This window comes from Ambystoma mexicanum, chromosome 10, assembly GCF_040938575.1.
Source record: "Ambystoma mexicanum isolate Mex_15411 chromosome 10, UKY_AmexF1_1, whole genome shotgun sequence".
Taxonomy (NCBI): domain Eukaryota; kingdom Metazoa; phylum Chordata; class Amphibia; order Caudata; family Ambystomatidae; genus Ambystoma; species Ambystoma mexicanum.
This window is the reverse complement of record NC_090932.1, coordinates 698,263,328-698,275,036: the sequence shown is the minus strand read 5'-3', so window position 1 is coordinate 698,275,036 and position 11,709 is coordinate 698,263,328.

Below are 11,709 nucleotides of genomic sequence, written 5' to 3'. Positions count from 1 at the left end.
TTTTATCGCCAGTAGCTCTTTCTCTGTGACAGTGTAGTTCCTTTGATAAGGGGCTAGTTTACGTGAGAAAAACGCCACTGGGTGTTCCTCTCTAGTGTACATACATTCCTGTGAGAGGATAGCCCCTATAGCCAAACTGGAAGCGTCAGCCTCTACTATAAAGGGTATATCAGGATCTGGATGCTGTAGGACAGGGGCTGATGTAAAGGCCTCTTTCAGCATATCAAAGGCCTTTTGTGCCTCTGTTGACCAGTGAAATGGAGCTTTAGGACTGGTCAAGGCTGTGAGCTGTGCTACTGTCTTAGAAAAAGAGTGGATGAATCTCCGATAAAAGTTTGCGAAGCCCAGGAAGGATTGTAAGGTTTTGACTGTGTTGGGAACAGGCCAGTCTAGGATTGCTTTGACCTTGGAATGACTCATTCTCACCCCCTTATTGGTGATATCATACCCAAGGAATTCAACTTCCTGAGTGTGGAATACACATTTTTCGGCTTTAACAAATAGGTGGTTTTCTCTCAATCTTTGAATGACTTTGGTAACATGTGTGAGGTGATCCTCCATGGAGGTCGAATAGATCAGGATGTCATCTAGGTAGACGACCATGAATTGGTCAATGTAGTCGCTGAAGATATCATTCATAAAATATTGGAACGTTGCGGGGGCGTTGCACAATCCGAAAGGCATGACTAAATACTCATAGAGACCGTACCAGGTCTTAAAAGCGGTCTTCCATTCGTCGCCTTGGCGAATACGTACGAGATTGTACGCCCCCCGCAAGTCCAGTTTAGTGAAGATGACAGAAGCACCCAGTTGGTCTAGGAGTACATTGATTAACGGTAACGGGTACTGATTTTTTACAGTGATAGCATTAAGGGCCCTATAGTCAATGCAGGGGCGTAGGTCCCATTCTTTCTTCGGGACGAAGAACAGGGGTGAAGCAGCTGGTGACCAAGAAGAGCGTATAAAACCGTTTTCCAGGGCTTTATCGATATACTCTTTCAGTACTTCATCCTCCCGTTGGGTAAGTGAATAGACGCGCCCTGTAGGAGTCTTGGCGCCAGCCACCAACTCTATAGGACAGTCATAAGGCCTGTGAGGTGGTAACACTTCTGCTTTACCTTTATCAAACACATCGGCGTATGCCCCGTACTCTTTAGGTACCAGGATGGGCTTGTTAGTAAGCGAGCCGATGCTAGGAGCCCCCACTAGGAATGCCAACACTGGAGAATGGCTCCCTTTAGATCCCGAAAGGCACTTATTGTTGCAATAATCCGAGGGGTATTGGATGAGGCCTGTGGTCCAGTCAATGATAGGATTATGCAGTTTGAGCCATGACAATCCCAATATCAAAGGGTGTTGAGGTGCAGCTATCACATCAAAGACCAAGAGTTCCGTGTGACCATCAGGTAAAGACAGCTTAACTGGGATGGTCTCTTCTGTTACCAACCCAGAAGACAAAGAAGAACCATCGATGTTATGAACAGCTTCTGGAACCAATTTAGCAACCGTGGGTATAGCTGACCGGGCCACAAACGTTACATCCATGTAGCAATTAGAGGCGCCTGAATCAAACATAGCTAGGGATCGTAAAGTCGTCCCGTTAAATTCTAAGGGCACAGGCACTGATATGGAGGAAGCCATGTAGACAGAGGAGTCCTGTTTGGTACTCGGCAAAGGGACCCCTGCTATTGCCGAGCTTTGACGTTTCCCGGCTTTCTAGGTGGTTTCTTGGGGCAGGACGCTAATATGTGTTCAGGAGAGCCACAGTACATACATAAGTGGTTCTTGCGGTGGTTTTCACGTTCAGAATTAGACAGGCGGACGCGTACTGTGCCTATTTGCATAGGTTCAGGTTCGCAAGTAGCGGAGTGAGAAGCTTCAGAACGCCCAGGTGTTGACATGAAGAGTTTCTTTTCTCCTTTCCTGGCGGATCGTCGGGCGTCTATTTGGAGGACCAGATCTAGGAGATCCGAAAATGCTGACGGAACCACAGGGACCGCTGACAAGGCGTCTTTCAACTCTTCAGATAAGCCTTTATAGAAGACTGCTGACTTCTTGTCCTCAGGCCATTGGGTTTCTGCTGTGAGTTGATTGAAACGAGCAAGGTATGTCAACAAGCTTTGATTGCCTTGCTGTATGTTTAATAGTTCAAGATCCGTAGCCTGGGTAGCGTGTCGCATATCGAAAATTCTACCCATGGCCAACAATAGAGCGTCACAGTCATACAACAAAGGACTGTTTGATTCGAGCAAAGGATTAGCCCATGCTGCAGCCGTTCCCCCTAGATAGGACAGCACGAATGCTGCTTTAGTGGTCAAATCTGGGAAAGAGCTGGGTCGACATAGAAAGTGAAGCCGACACTGGTTTACAAAGGTGCGAAAGTTCCTAGGTTCCCCCATAAACCTCACCGGAGGGGCTAAAGGAAACTGGGTTGGCATGAGCACCTGTACGGGGTCCCTTTGAGTGGCCTGAAGACCCGAACCCGAGGCCACGGGATTCAAGCCTGCCACCCCCTGTGGAGATGCGTGTATGGAATCTTGCAGCATGTCCATGCGGTGGCGCAATGTATCCTGAGCTGATATCATTTCCTGTCTCAGGTCAGCCACCAGCTGTGTGAGTACAGTTAAGGGATCGGAACCCTCCATTTTAGGCTTCTGATTCTGTTAGAATTCCTGTCTCAGGAACATGAGACACGGTTTTGGTAACTACAGTAAACCAACAATTGTACAGAATATCAGCATGAAAGGATACATGTAGGGTAGATGTTATCAAAAGGATACACGTAGAGTCTTCCGGAAATGACTCGATGTCCCTCCTATCTGTTGAATAGCGACCTTCCAACTGATGGCACTCTTTGACTGTTAAGGAAACAGCCCAAGGGAGGAATCAGTAGAAAGGGCAAGTAAGTATAGAGGAACCACCAGCCTATTAGGAGAAGGATAAGGGAGATATCAGGAGCTGATGGAAACAAAATAAGATAGAATGTTTCGGTTCGAAAACCACTGACCTGTTTTCTTTGAAGACAAAAAGGTAAGTAGGAACGATCAACCTGCTACTGAGTCTTTAGTAATTCCCCCTAGATAGGAAACTCCTACCCAACGACAGGGAAAGGAAGGTTAGTAGGGAAAACTAACCCGCACGAAACGAGGGCCACACTAGATTCGGGATGGTGCACGCAGGATAGCGTCCATAAAGTCCAGTGCACTTGATGTATGAAGGTGAAGAACAGAGACAAGTAACAATGGAAGTCCGTGAGAGGAGAAGAACCGAAAACAAGTTGGTAAGTCCTTTGCAGGAATTGCCCTCAGGGATAGTACAACAGAAGAGAGTAAAGTGAACCTCTCTCACCTGTGAAGGAGTAGGAATGTTCGCTCCGTAAATAGCTGGTTGGAGAAAATGGAAAGTAATGGTGAATCCAGAGCGCAGCCCCTCGGAGAGAACCGCAGGTACAACAATAGGAGGCTGCAGAGAGTTCGGAATATTTCAGGTTGCAGTCGCAGGGTAATGCGGCCAGGACAGCGGGGGCAGCCAGAACCGGATAATGGCCCCGCGGTGAAGACTGCAGGTGCCGCTTCGGGAGGTTGCAGAGTTTGGAATAATCAGGTGGCAGTCACAATGTAAAGAAGCCAGGTTGGCGACTCAATAGGAGATCGAGTAGCCAGAGAAGTCCGTGGAGGAAAGAAGCAAGAGCAACGGCTCCGGAACGTAGAACGAACAACGATCAGAAGCGCCGAACACCGGCACTTCCGGGTTTAAGTACGTGTCAGCTGATCAGCGCGTAACACAGGACCAACACATTGTCAGCTGACTATCGCGTATGCCGGAAGGTCCTTAAAGAGGCACTACGCACATGAAAGCTGAATATAAGGAAGGTAAGAAACCAAAGTACAAGTCATGACCAATCATGCGAATAATGTCAATGTATTCTTTTGCCGGGTAGTCTATTGAACAGCCGCCAGCGAGTGTAGAACGGTCTAGCCGTTCGCTGGGCTGAATGACAAGACGTCGAGGAGAAGCCATTGGCAGGCATGACACCACCCAAGAAAGCAGTTGGGGTTGCCGGCAAAGTGGAAGCAGAGCCAGAGTCGGAAAACTACCCCGCCCGACAAGTGTAGAGGTCCGCTTGTCGAGCGAAAAGAAGGACTTCCAGACCTTGCACCTAGCCTTGCCAATGATCCTTACAAGTCACCAACAGCTGTTTCGAATGCATGCAGTCAAGGGATATGTCGACAGCGGAGCCACTGGAAATTATATGGATCAAGAATTGGCTACAAGGATGAATCTTCCTCGCTGTGAAAAGGCAACAACAGATTTAGTCACCACTGTCGACGGGACTGAAATCGCTTCGGGCCCTGTAACGCACTCAATGACTGAGATGACACTTCTGTGCCAAGACGGACATCGGGAAGCCATTATGTTCGATATAATCAAGGCTTCACAATTCCAAATCATTCTGGGGATGCCATGGCTAGAATCACACAATCCTTGCATCGACTGGCGTGATAAGAGGCTAACCTTCTCAGGCGAATGTGCTTGTACCTGTTATCAAGTAAAAGAACCCTTGGTCAAGGAAGTGACAACGATCATGAGTCTGACTAGCCCACTGCCCCCGGTTTATCAAGATTATCAGGATGTTTTCCAGAAAGATCAAGCCAACACTCTCCCTCCCCATAGATCGTATGACGGTCAAATCGATCACATACCTGGCGCACAGATTCCATGCGGTCGAATCTATGCACTCACTGAACCTGAAAATCTGCATTTAAAGAAATATCTAGACCAGTGCCTGGCTAACGGTTTTATCCTTCCGTCCAAGTCACCGTCAGCTTCACCCTTATTCTTTGTGCCTAAGAAGGAAGGAGATCTTAGGACTTGCATCGATTACCGCGCATTGAACCAGGTCACTGTTAAAAACCGTTATCCCTTGCCCCTAATTCCTGAACTTTTGGATCAAGTTAAAGACGCCCAAATTTATACCAAGTTAGATCTCCGGGGGGCATACCACCTGGTACGAATCAAGAAAGGGGATGAATGGAAGACTGCCTTATGCACCAAATATGGCCTATTCGAATACCAGGTGATGCCCTTTGGCCTTTGTAACGCCCCAGCGGCATTCCATATTTCATGAATGACGTCCTGCAAGAATTGATTGATGTGTGGGTCGTAGTATACATCCACTACATTTTGGTATACTCCCCGTCTGAACAAGAACATGTGAAACACGTCTGTGCTGTTCTGGACAAACTTCGACAACACAGACTATTTGCAAAACTGGAAAAATGCTTCTTCCATGTTACGGAGGTCGAGTTCCTTGGATTTATCCTAACCCCTCAAGGTGTATGCATGGATTCGCAGAAGGTGGATGCCATCCTCAATTGGCCCTCTCCAACCTCAATTAAAGGAGTTCAGAGTATGCCGGGTTCGTGAACTTCTATCATTGTTTCATTCCAGGCTTTTCGCAGCTAGTGCATCCTATTACCTCTTTACTGCGAAAGAATAAACATTTTCAATGGTCAGAGGAAGCAGAGAAGGCCTTCCAGGACTTAAAACAGAAATTCATCTCAGCTCCAATCCTGAAACATCCTCGTCCAGATCTACCATACGTGGTTGAGATCGACGCTTCCAGCTTGGCAATGGGAGCGGTTCTCTCGCAAAAGGATCCTGAATCCGGTCAGCTTCACCCTGTGGCCTTTTGTTCACGGAAATTCACGGCCCCAGAACTGAATTATGCCATTAAGGACAAAGAACTCTTTGCTATCAAGGCAGCCTTCAAGGCTTGGAGGCATTATTTCTTGGGAGCAAGGCATACGATCACGGTAATCACTGATCACCGCAATCTACAGTACCTAAAGGTGGCAAAGGCTCAATCATCTCGCCAACTCCGATGGGCATTATTTTTTGCTGAATTCGACTTTGTAATCACTTATCACCCTGGTTGTCGAAATGGTAAGGCGGATGCTTTATCTCGTATAGGGGTAGACGAGGAGTCCATCAATCCTGACCCGGTGCCAATCATCCCTGGAGAAAAAATCTTAGGAATTACAACGTCTCTAACCTAAGATGACATCCACGAGGAAATCACTCATCTCATGGATACCAACACTCTGAAGGATTGGCCTCCCAAAAGTGCTCACCACTCAGTCTCAAACCAATTACAATACTTTCAGGGACGTCTTTATCTGCCCAGCAAGGAATTTCAAGAAAAGGTCATCTCAAACTACCACGAATCACTGGTAGAAGGTCATCCTGGAATCGCTCAGACTGAAGCCAAGATAAAGTGACACTTTTGGTGGCCGACATGGCATAAAGACATTAAACAGTTTGTGCTATCCTGTGGAGTCTGTGCACAAAACAAGGCTCTAAAGAAGAAATCACCAGGCCAACTGCAACCACTGGATATTCCACCTACACCTTGGAATACATTGTCACTCGATTTTATAACTGACCTCCCTCCTTGTAATGGGTTCAACACAATTTTGGTGGTGGTGGACTTGTTTTCCAAGATGGCCCATTTCATCCCACTGAAGGGGTTACCCTCAGCTTCGATCTTGGCAAAAGAATTCATAGAACAAGTAGTCCGGATACATGCATTCCCTTCCATCCTGATTTCAGACAGTGGCAGTCAGTTTGTATCACGTTTATGGAAAAAGTGCTGCGAGTTAGCTCAAATCGATGTAAGACTTTCCACCAATCACCATCCCCAGATTGATGGTCAAACTGAGAGGACCAATCAGACTTTAGAACAATACCTCAGATGTATGTTACACCAAACGGAAAACAGTTGGAATGACATTTTATGGATAACTGAATACGCCTACAACAACTCCCTGCACTCCAGCATCGGACAGAGTCCTTTCTATACTATTTACGGGTTGCATCCATGAACCTCTAATCTTGACCCGCCTCAACTTCTGGAAATGCCAGCAGTAAGATGTTTGCACACAACTATTACTCAAGCCTTCAAACAAGCAACTGACCATCTGAGACAAGCTAAAGAAAGATACAAGAAATCGGCATATATGCATAGAAGTGAAGCTCCAAAATATCGAGTTGGAGATAAAGTCTGGCTGGCGTTGAAGCACATTCCAATGAAAGGAACCCACACCTTCACTCCCAGATATGTAGGTCCATACACCATTAAGGCCATCATCAATCCGGTAGCTGTGAAACTGGATTTACCTTCACACATGAGGATTCATCCCGTGTTTCATGTCTCACTTTTGAAACCATTGCAACCCGGAACCCGAGTACTGAAACCACCAAAACCAATCATAGTCGACGGGGAACCTGAATTCGAAGTTAAGGATATCCTGGACTCAAAAATCGTCAAATCAAAACTATTTTATCTAATACACTGGAAAGGATATGGACAACATGAAAGATCGTGGGAACCTAGCGAACACATTCATGCCCCACGGTTGTTGAAGAGGTTTCATCATAATCACCCAAACAAAACGGGACCAATGGGAGAACCCACCGTTAGGAGGTCCTTGGGGGGAAGTGCTGTCATGGTTCGTGCTCAAAACCCCCTGGATCCGATGGGCCCACCCCAGTCACTGACTCCCATAAGGGCTTATCAAGCCCCGAGGGAGTGTCCCAGTACCTCCTGGACTCAGTTCTGGCGCCGTTGGCGCCAGGCTCATAAAATGGGTTAAATCGCATGGAACTACTTACTCAGTCTAGTGAGGCTGAGCCTTTCTGCTTACCCAGGGTGTGGCTGAGGAACTACTTTACCTGAAAGGCAGCGTGTGGTAAAGGGACTACTTTACCTGGAACTAATTGCAAGGTTATTTAAGCCACGCCCTGCAGGCAGAACACACTTCGCGTTATTCTGCACTTCTGCAGCATAACGCTCACTGTGTCTGTCCTGTCCTCTAACTGCTACAGCCACGCCCGTCCAGAAATCCATCCATCGGTACCTGGAAGAAGAAAGACAAGAGAAAACAAAGTCAGTACAACAGCAAAGGCCTTACCTGCAGCATTCCATCCATCGGTTGCTCCTTCAGCCATTCCCCGGACCTCCGCACCTGCTGAAGGGAAGGTATCCGCTCAGGCATCTAATACTCACCCAGGGTCAGCATTCTTCCGGAACATCCTCGGAGCGGTTCTTCCATTCTTCATTCCGTAGCCGCGCCGCTTCTGCAAAGAAGGAAAAGAAACAGCAGGTTAGTCGCGCACGGAAGGGAAAACAGTTATTCAGACATTCAGCGCCACACTCTTGTGCTTCTACTCACCTGATGGAAATCTGCTCAGCATCTATGGAAGAGTTGATCCTCCATTCAAAATCCGCTTGAGACCGCACCTGAAAGAAAAGACAAAACACAAATCAAAAAAGGACTTTGGGCATAAAGACTTCACACACCTATACCAAGCAACCATTGGCATAGAGACTTACCTGTTTGACCCACTCTCCAAGACTCCAAGGCAACGGCTCACCGGATCAATGAAGTAACTCGATCCAGGGAAAGACTGTGTTAATTGCGCCCCTGCTAGATTGCAGGAAGGAGAACCGACCTTACAAAACTCTAAGGTGAGATCAAAGAGGAGTAGGGCATCAGGTGGTTGAGGAGGTGGGTCCAATCCAACCCCACTCAGTAGCTAATATCTTATTCCGATCGTGCAGACAAACGCCTCGTGGGGGTGATAACAAGAGAGAAGTCGCACCAAACATCACCAACTGCGCAGGACCACGCCAGTGCATACATCATTCGTGCAGCCACGTGCTACGCCCCCGTGGAGACCAGGTGAGCGTGACACAACAACACAGAACACCCAGACAGACAGACCTGGCTATCAAACATGAACTCTGAGTTCTTCACAACTGAACTCACCTCCTGCGCCAATTCCCTCGATTTCCACATCCACATCCACAAACACCTCTCCTTCAAGACACACATAGATAATAAAACTCAGACAACTTGGTATCAGCTCTCTCTCCTGCGAAAAGTAAAGCCCTTCCTCTCTCCGGACAGCTTTAGATCCACTGTTCAAGCCCTGCTCCTATCCCACCTGGATGGGACAATGCACTCCTCAAATGCCTCTCGTCATCCTCCCTTGTGCCCCAGAGAAGTGTCCTACCTTCAGTCACATGCTTCATCAAGGCTCTACGCAGATAAAACCACATCACCCCGGGTCTCATTGACCTTTCTCTAGTTCCCACTGCACGCACAAATCACCTTCAAGTCTTGCTACTTCACCTATAAGGCAGTCACCATCAAGTCCCTCAGCTATCTCGCTGAGAAACTCTGCATCTCTGGCAAACAGCGCATCATCAGAAGCCAGGACACGTGCAGACTTGAAATCCACTGCTGCAAAAAGGAAAGGCCCAGAAAACAAGCCTTCTCTGCCTACGCACCAAGACTTTGGGACCTCCTCCCCGTCGGCATCAGACTCACCCCCACGCTCCTACAATTCAGAAAATACTCCATACTCTCCACCTCAACACCTAAGCCATCACGCTGCCCCTCGTGCCACCTGACTCGCTAGATGCCGCTGACCCCTCTCCTCCCTGCCACCCGATACAGCTGTAGCCCTCCTCTTTTCCCCTCTGTATCCTACCCCTCAGGGTGTATCGCCTGATTGAAATCCTTAAGAGTTGTTAACACTGAAAAGTGCTCTGTTCTGCATCTGTAAAGTTGTACACCTCTGTGTAGCACTCCGTTATGTATCTGTATTGGTGTATTCCTCTGTAAAGTGCTCCATTGCTTCTTCAAGCTAGGTACGTGCCCAATAAATATAACAAAAATAACAATAATAATAGTATTCGGTACTATGTCCATCTCAGCCTTTGAAGTTTACATTATTACTTAGGTTGGGCCAGCTTCCTACATTATCTGTAACGGGCCCACAAATAGGTCTCTGACTGGAGAAAAGAACATGCAGGGTTTGTAATCATAAGGGAATAATAGAAACCAACAGATATGCGTCATCCTCGTGTGAAGCACTTGGAAGTGTATATATGCGGCTCACGGTTAGCTTTGTACATGATCCTGTTAACATCAGTACCCCGGAGATCTGAACATACTGTAAGAATTCAGGTGACAGAGCGTACAAAATCGACCTTTATTGAGTCTAGCATGTGTTTTTTACCCATACTCAAGTCTGTAAACCTAGACACAGGGATATTTTAATAGTATGTGATGGGACAAGCTTATTGTTGCTAGATTGTGCAATTTGTGTGTGAATGTTAGTATAATGTAAATTATGCATTTATCTACATATTTAATCATTTATCTTGAATCATTTATTATTTATTTTGAATCAATTACCATTTTATAATTCATTTTTTAAATGAGATATCGTTGTTATAATGTATAACTATACATTATTATGTGAAATGTTTTACATGAACTGTATCACATTAAAAGTAAAATAAAAGTAAAATAGAAAAATAAAATGAAACAAAAGGCAATTGAGCCAACTATAAAGAGGAACTGTAGGCCAAATTTGGTGGATAAGGGATTATATTGTGAAAATATAGAACATTAGAACAATGCAGTTGCTGCTATTTCAAATTGTGTGCAAGACGAAGCTGAAAAAACATCCAGTCGCAGATGGATAGAAAATAAAACAATGATGAAATGTACGCCTGGACAGATTTGTATCCCTCTGCAGGTGTAATCACCAAGATAAGCAAGCCCAAGCATGTAAATAGAACCATAGTGCAACCTACAGAAAATACGGACACATATATCAATGATACTAGCCTGCTCGAAATTGGAAAATAGAATTCCCACTCGGGAGCACCAGGAAAGTGATCAAGAGGCTCAGAAAAATTCCCTTAACTCCCTACTATTGGAGGATATCCCCTCACTTCTAACAGAACATGACCTAGAAGGTGATGCCTCAAAAAAAGACACTTCAATGCTGTCCACCTTATTCCGAATCCTCAAAACTCCATCAGACATTGAGAGATCTGCATGACAAGATTAAGTTGAGCCCGCCCTCAATATCAGCTCTATATATGGTGTTCAGTTCCTTCGTCCACCTGTATGGCAACATACAGATGGAGGGGAAAGCTCACACCTTAATGCTCAGTGAAATCAAATTGATAATGGAAGATTGGGTCCAGATAGATACAACAAAACTGACGTTTCACATGGTGTTGCTTTGTATGCCTGTAAAGACTGGTAGGGGGTGTCTGTACTTCCGCTCTCTATATGGTAGAGGAGAGGCACAGAGGACCCCAGCCAAGATTCTCTATAAGGTAGCAATGGACAAGCAATCAAGGCCTAGCTTCTCAGGAGGTGATGCGGGCTGGTTCCTAAGTACAGTGTAGTCCCCGAACCCCCACAAAGGAATGTCCACACACTGTATTACTGAAAACACAGTCTTTATATAATTAATATTCAAAGGTATGTACACAATCACAATAACGCACTTTGTACTCAGAAGTCAATAATGATAAATATATACAATTCTAAAGTGGTACCACTAATGTTATCGAATCTCATTAAAGTGCATCAACTGTATGGTTAAAATGTCACACAGATTAATAACGAGGAAACCAGCAATAGAGATAGGCAGGAACGTAAGATGGTTGAAACAATAGGCAGAATGCTGGCCCCGTTACCTACACACAGTTCTGTGTGGAGATCCCGCCACCTGGGCAACCTGTAAAATAAGGATATATCGCACAAGCCCAGTCCATATGTTCAATAGACTCACTTCTTCCTATTAAGGTTTTACCCCCCCAATTTACCTGGTGGA